The 6,945-nt window shown below is 46.5% G+C and overlaps 1 non-coding gene across 1 annotated transcript; it reads right to left on the bottom strand.

Moving 5' to 3' along the window:
* Positions 1 to 239: 239 nt before the first annotated feature.
* TRNAR-UCG (transfer RNA arginine (anticodon UCG)) lies at positions 240 to 324 on the bottom strand. The gene has a single exon. It is a non-coding gene; the product is annotated as a tRNA-Arg (tRNA).
* Between the last annotated feature and the right edge of the window lie 6,621 nt (positions 325 to 6,945).

Genomic DNA, 6,945 nt, shown 5'->3' with positions numbered 1-6,945 from the left:
GACGTGTGTGGCTCGCATTATGCTTCTATTGAATGCATAAGGCAGTTGCTTGAGAGAACAGTATGTCCAGTGGGACAGGCCACCAACACGGGTTATAAAATGGTAGCCTTATATATATTTTTTAACGTTTTTATTTTATTTTTGAGACAGAGAGAGACAGAGCATGAATGGGGGAGGGGCAGAGGCAGAGGGAGACACAGAATCGGAAACAGGCTCCAGGCTCTGAGGTGTCAGCACAGAGCCCGACGCGGGGCTCGAACCCACGGACTGCGAGATCACGACCTGAGCCGAAGTCAGACGCTCAACCGACTGAGCCACCCAGGCACCCCAATGGTAGCCTTATAAAGTGACTGAGGGTAACCCTACTGGCCCCAACTGGACCCCGGCTTCCAGTTTCCATTTTGACTGGTGGAAGTGACAAGTGAAGGCTTGAGAAGGGATTGAACAGATGAGGAGGAGGAAGCATTATTTCTTCAGTCAGTGGATGCTCTCCTTAATGCACACCTCCTGCCTGGTCCTGTTTAAAAGTAGAGAAGCGTAACTCATTTCCCGTTACAGATTCAGATTTTCCCACTCTCCCAACACACTTCTTGTTTTCCACTTCACCCCCGGGTAGCCCAACATCAGGCTGTCCCCTAGGTGCTATGACAACTATTAAGTGAGGCCAAAAATTTTTCCCAATAATTATATCCACTACAGGGTCAGGTGTAGTGAAGTCGGGATACTTCTATATTGTTGGCAGTAGTAAAAATGATGACCCCTTTGGAAACCGACATGACATGTTACAAGAGCCATTAAAAACATTCTCGCTCTTTGATTCGGTAAAACCACTCCTGGGAATTTGCCTGAAAGAAACATTAAACAGAAGTAAGATAAATGTAGGAAGATATTCAAGGCAGCATTATCTATACTACAAAATTAGATGCCATTTAAGCACTAATCATTGAGGAACAGTTAAGAAAATTACACTGCAACAATCCAATATAATATTATGCATTCATTCAGATTTATAATTATGAAGACTATATAGCAACACGGAAAAATGTTTACAAGATAATGGCAGATTTTATAAAGCAGCACACATAAATTGTATGTAGATGATGATCGCACGATAACAATGTTGCATGCATATGGAAGACGTGGGGAAAAAAAACCGCACAAAAACAAAATCTGTGTTAGGTTATTAAAAAATAAATCAGGGCATTTACACCAGGAGGCCATGCTTCTTATGGGATCTGAAGATGGGCTCCCACAGTGTCCATAAATCAAGTGAAAATATATTTTGTGTGGCTGTGCATAAAATGCCGTTTTTGTTTGTTTGGTTTTTTTTTCAACGTTTATTTATTTTTGGGACAGAGAGAGACAGAGCATGAACGGGGGAGGGGCAGAGAGAGAGGGAGACACAGAATCGGAAACAGGCTCCAGGCTCCGAGCCATCAGCCCAGAGCCCGACGCGGGGCTCGAACTCACGGACCGCGAGATCGTGACCCGGCTGAAGTCGGACGCTTAACCGACTGCGCCACCCAGGCGCCCCTAAAATGCCGTTTTTTGAGAAGCATAGTTGCCACCAGATTCTCGGAGGATTTTGCTTATCACCTCTCCCCCGAGTGAAGAACCGATGTCTAATGGTTGTGCTATTATTTTATTGTTTCAATAATTAAAAGAGAGCGAGGTGTCTCCTCTCCAGACGCTTACTCCACGGTGAATTCTCCAGTGGCTTGAGGAGAAATAAGAGCCCTTGGGTAAGAACGGGTATGACCCTGGTGGGACTTGTCAGGGAGAGAGAGTAACCCATCGGGAGGCCCCACATCTTCTATTTCGTTACTCTGGGCCCTTCCTCACCTTCCCGCCAGTACAAGTGCCCAGTACTTCTCCCTCCTGCCACCCTCTCTCCTCACCCTCTTCTTTCCCCGCTTCTCTCTAGCATTCCAGTCAGGCCAACTCGCCCGATTCCAGGCCTTTATGCTCCTTGAATCTGAAGAAACACGCATGCGAAGTGCCCCGCAGGACGAGTGGGTTACCCTCCCGTGGTGTCTTCGCCCTTCAACCTGTGCTTTGGCTGAATGACGCCTTAACCCCATGGAGGGCTAGCACAGGTAGATATTCAACTACTCGGACACTAGGACAGGACCAGGGCCAGATCTGGGGTTGGGGGCGGGGGGTGCCAACTGCTCTACATCCCTCAGACCACATCGGGGCTGCCTACCTCACGTCACACACGTGGCCGCTTGGAGGATTCATGGCATCCGAGAAATACCATTCGATGAGTCCTAGCGTTGTTTTCTCTCTTCTGAGCCAGTGAAAGAAAACTCTGGTCAAGGTCATTTTAAATGAGCCGTGAAAGGGCACCTGGGTGGCTCAGTCAGTTAAGCATCCGAGTCTTGATTTCGGCTCAGGTCATGATCTCATGGTTCATGAGTTTGAGCCCCACCTCCGGCTCTGCACTGACAGCGAGGTGCCTGCTTGGGGTTCTCTCTCTCTCTCTCTCTCTCTCTCTCTCTCTCTCTCACTCCTCTCTCTGTCTGCCCCTCCCCCCCCTCAACATGAATAAACTTTTTTAAAAAGTTAAAAAAAAAAATAAAAGGATGCCTAAAACAAAAATGTGACAAAGATCTTAGCTTTCAGGTAACATTTAGGTTGTTCTTTCTTGTTCATCCACCTTGATGGCGTCTGGATTCAGTCAGCACTGCCGCCCGCCAACCCCTCCCCACCCCCCATCCTCCCCTAGTCCAGTGCAGTGCTTGGACTAAGCACCGGTTAAGAAGACTTTCTTTTTCTGAGACCCTTGCTCCCAACACCCCGTGCAGTCTCCTGGGCTTCCCTGAGCTGCAGACTCGGCCTAATTCATTAGAGTGAGACTTCTTTAATGTTCTATTTAGTCTATTTGCCTGTAAGAGATTAGATGTTCTGTAACGGACACCTGCCAATGAGCTGAATAAAAAGAGAAAAAAAAAAATGAACATTTTTTTAAAAAGTAGCCCAGTAGCTCCCCCCTTGACAGAACTGGTGCCAGCTTTCTCCAGTGCTCACTTATTAATGGTCTCACTTCCCAGCACTTCTTTTTCCCCTGACATTTTGGTGAAAGCTTTTTTTTTTTTTTTCTATTCCAGTCTAACATTTACTCCTTCCACTTTTCTGTCAGACTTCTTTCTTCTCTGGAAACCTTTAACCTAACGAGCTACAGCGATCATTATTTTTTCTTCATGTATATAAGCCCTTTTCTTTCTTTTCGTTTCTTTTTTTGAAGTTCATTTATTTATTTTGAGAGAGAGAGTGCATGAATGCAAGTGGGGGGGGGGTGGGCATCGAGAGAGGGAGAGAGAATCCCAAGCAGGCTCTGCACTGTCAGTACAGAGCCCAATGCGGAGCTCGAAGCCACAAACGGTGAGATCGTGACTTGAGCCAAAACCAAGAGTCAGATGCTTAACCCGTTGAGCCACCCGGCGCCCCCTAAGCCCCTGTCTTTCTAACCACAGATTTGCCACTGGTCAACTTTCAGGGGGAGGAGCTACCAAAAAAACCGCAGGCGGTTAGTTCTCTCTTGCCTGTCCCGGAGCACCTCCCAGGGGTGTCAAGATGACGTCATACTTTTCTTCCAGACCCATTGCCACACACCGTTCTGGTAACGTGTAAAAATTCTTCTTCATGCCTCCAGTGCCTAGTTTTCCATCGGATGGCTGTGAGGATTTGGGGAGCTTGTCCCCATAACCTCAAGGATCATGATAACATGCAGTCGCTCTGACTTGTTAAGAAGCAGATTGTAGCGTCAGAGAGAGACCGGGGGTCGGATCACGCCCTTGCCACTTTCTAGCTCTATGGCCCCTGAAAAAGAAACCCAGTCTCATTTTCCTCATCTGAACTAAATAACATAATAATGGTGCCTCTTTCACAAGGACACACGTTGCACACTGTGACAGATCAATTGTTACCAAATATCTCTTCTCCCTTTTATCCCTGATGATAAAGTCTTGGGATTTTAGCTGGGCTCTTGAATGTCTGGAATAAAGATTATATTTTCCAGTCTCCCTGACAGTGAAGTGTGGTGATAGGACTAAGTTCTGGTCAAAGAACTGCAAGTTGTTTATAATACCCTGGAAGCTGTTTTTAAAATGCTAAGTGAAATAAGTCATACAGAAAAAGGCAGATACCGTATGTTTTCACTCTTATGTGGATCCCGAGAAACTTAACAGAAGACCAGGGGGGGAGGGGAAGGAAAAAAAAAGTGAGAGAGGGAGGGAGCCAAACCATAAGAGACTCTTAAAAACTGAGAATAAACTGAGGGTTGATGGGGGTGGGAGGGAGGGGAAAGTGGGTGACGGGCATTGAGGAGGGCACCTGTTGGGATGAGCACTGGGTGTTGTATGGAAACCAATTTGACAATAAATTTCATATTGAAAAATAAATAAATAAACGTTAAAAAAATTAAAAAAATAAAATAAAATGAGGGTTCGCACTTCTTTATCCCTTTGTCCTTCACCCCGGATAGAATTGGAGTACAATGGTGGGAGCTCCTGCAGCCATCTTAGACAGTGAGGAGACTTAGGGAAGGAAATATACACATGACAGTGTAACAAATTAGAAAGAGGTCAAGTCTCTAACGTAAGTAACTACCCTGGACTATTTGCCTCTAGATATTGGCAGGGGAGAGCGAAATACATTTTATCTTATCTAAAAATCATCTTCTGTTCCTCTTGATTGCAGTCAATTCTAATTCTAAACAGGACCCCCACGCTTAATACATGACAGCTGTCATTGAAGTCATCACCTAGGCATTTTAGAGAAACTCCCCTCTCCACCCAACACCCACAACATGGCAGAACTTACAGGTGCACTTTCTACCACTCTAACGTTTATTGAGTGTTAACTATGACCCAGGCAAGACAACAGTGCCTTACATGGAATATCTCATGTAAACTTCATAACAACCCCACGAGGCATGTACTATTTTTAACTTGCATTTTATAGACAAGCATATTAATTTGCCAGGATTGCCATAACAGAATATCACAGACCGGGTGGCTTACACAACAGAAATTAGTTTTCTGACAATCCTGGAGACTGGATGTTCAAGATCAAGGTGTCAGGATTGGTTTCTTCTGAGGCCTCTGTCCTTGGCTTGCAGATGGCTGTCCTTCACACGTTCTTTCCTCTATGCTGGCACATCCCTGGTGTCTCTTTTTGTGTCAAAGTTTCCTGTTCTTCTAAGGTCACCAGTCAGATTGGATTAGGACCTGTTCTAATGACCTCATTTTAACGGAACCATCTCTTTAAAGGCCCTATCTCCACATACAGTCTTATTCTGAGGCATTAAGGGTTAGAGCTTCAACATTTGAATTTGGGGGGAACACAGTTAAGCCCTAACACTGAGGAGACTGAGTCAAAAGAGAAGTTAAGTGACTTTCCCTACACTACACTGTTAGGGTAGTTGAGGTAGGTTTCGAACCGAGGAAGTCTGGTTCCTGAGTCCGTGCAATGAGACACGGCAGTGAGCTGCCCTCCGTTCCGCATTATCATCTATAAGGCATTTACTTTGACAGTAAGCCCCCAGTTCCCAGAACTCTGCATATTTAGTGGCCCGAGTTACATTAAATCTCTAAGCACACATTTGACCTTCTAGGGATGACTTTATGTATTTACCCTTCTCTTTTGTCTTGACTGGAGCTGTCACCTGCTAATTGTTCTAGACGCCTTTGCCCCACCTCTTCACAGAGGGCCCCGGTTGTATTGTTCTTCCAGCTCCCGGGAAAATGTGCACACTCAGACCTTCTGCTGTCCCCACTCACCGGCACCCTCAGCACGGCGTTACAGGATGAGGCTTGACTACTTCTGCAGACCCCAAACGGAAGCTGCGGGCTTCTTCCACACTGCCTAACCTGCATCTCCACGTGGGGTGGACGATCCAGAAGCCTGCACCATCCCCAAACCCAAGTCTCAAATTCCACCTTCAACACAAGTCATTGACAGGAGGCACAGAGTGTCCCTGTGTCCCCAGCCCACTGGGCCCTGGGTTCTGCCCTGTACCAGTGCTCCCTTTTTGCTGGGCCCTTCTGGGCTCCTGGCTTGTATCCTATCACAGATCATTGTCCTGGAACTTGCTTGATCACAGGCCTCCCTGGAATGTCTGTCACGTTCAGGGTCACAGTTTTCCCCTCTGTCCTGTCCTGCTGCTCCTAGCAATGGAGAACATAGCTATAGACTTGGGAGCTCGGAAGCCAAAGACAGCTCAGTCACAGATACAGAGTTACATAAAGGTACTAAGTACTTTATATATATAAACTCAATTAGTTTTCAAATCAACCCTACGCTATCCCTCCTCACCCCCACCTTCTCCAGATGAAGACACTGTGGCACAGAGAAGGCAGGGAACTTACCCGAAGGCACACAGCCAATACGAGACAGAGCAAGGAGTTCAACCAATGCAGTTTGTCTACAGAACTCATGCTCTTAACCATCACATAGGTGGGCTCCACATATCGCAATTTAATCTTTCTCCCCCGAGAGCGTGCAAATGTAGGCACACAGGTACATACAACCCAAAGACTGGGCTTGGATGAGTCTGTACCCCTTGGTGGATCTGTGCACCGAATTTGTCAAAAAGGTTGGAAAATACAAGGTCAAGTTGTCCATGGGTCATTACTTTTTATCCCGTAACTGGCAGAGCAAGAGGCGCCCCATGGCCTCCGAACGATTCCAGGCTCTTTCACGTATATTATTTCATTTATCCCCACAATAACGTTCTGGAGTAGGCGCTATTATCTCTACTCTACAGTTAGGAAAACTGAAGCTCGAAGAGGTTAAGGCGCTTGCGCAGCTAATAAGGGGAGGGGTCAAGATTTGGACACAGCGCTTTCTATGCAAAGAGGTGTGCCCAGGTCACAGACTAGGTGAGCCCGGCTCTCGCGAGGCTGCTTAACCACGCTGGTGCTGCAGGACTTCTGAACAAGG

Source organism: Prionailurus viverrinus, chromosome B1, assembly GCF_022837055.1.
Source record: "Prionailurus viverrinus isolate Anna chromosome B1, UM_Priviv_1.0, whole genome shotgun sequence".
In the NCBI taxonomy this organism is placed as follows: Eukaryota; Metazoa; Chordata; class Mammalia; order Carnivora; family Felidae; genus Prionailurus; species Prionailurus viverrinus.
This window is presented reverse-complemented; position numbering and strand designations above follow the sequence as displayed.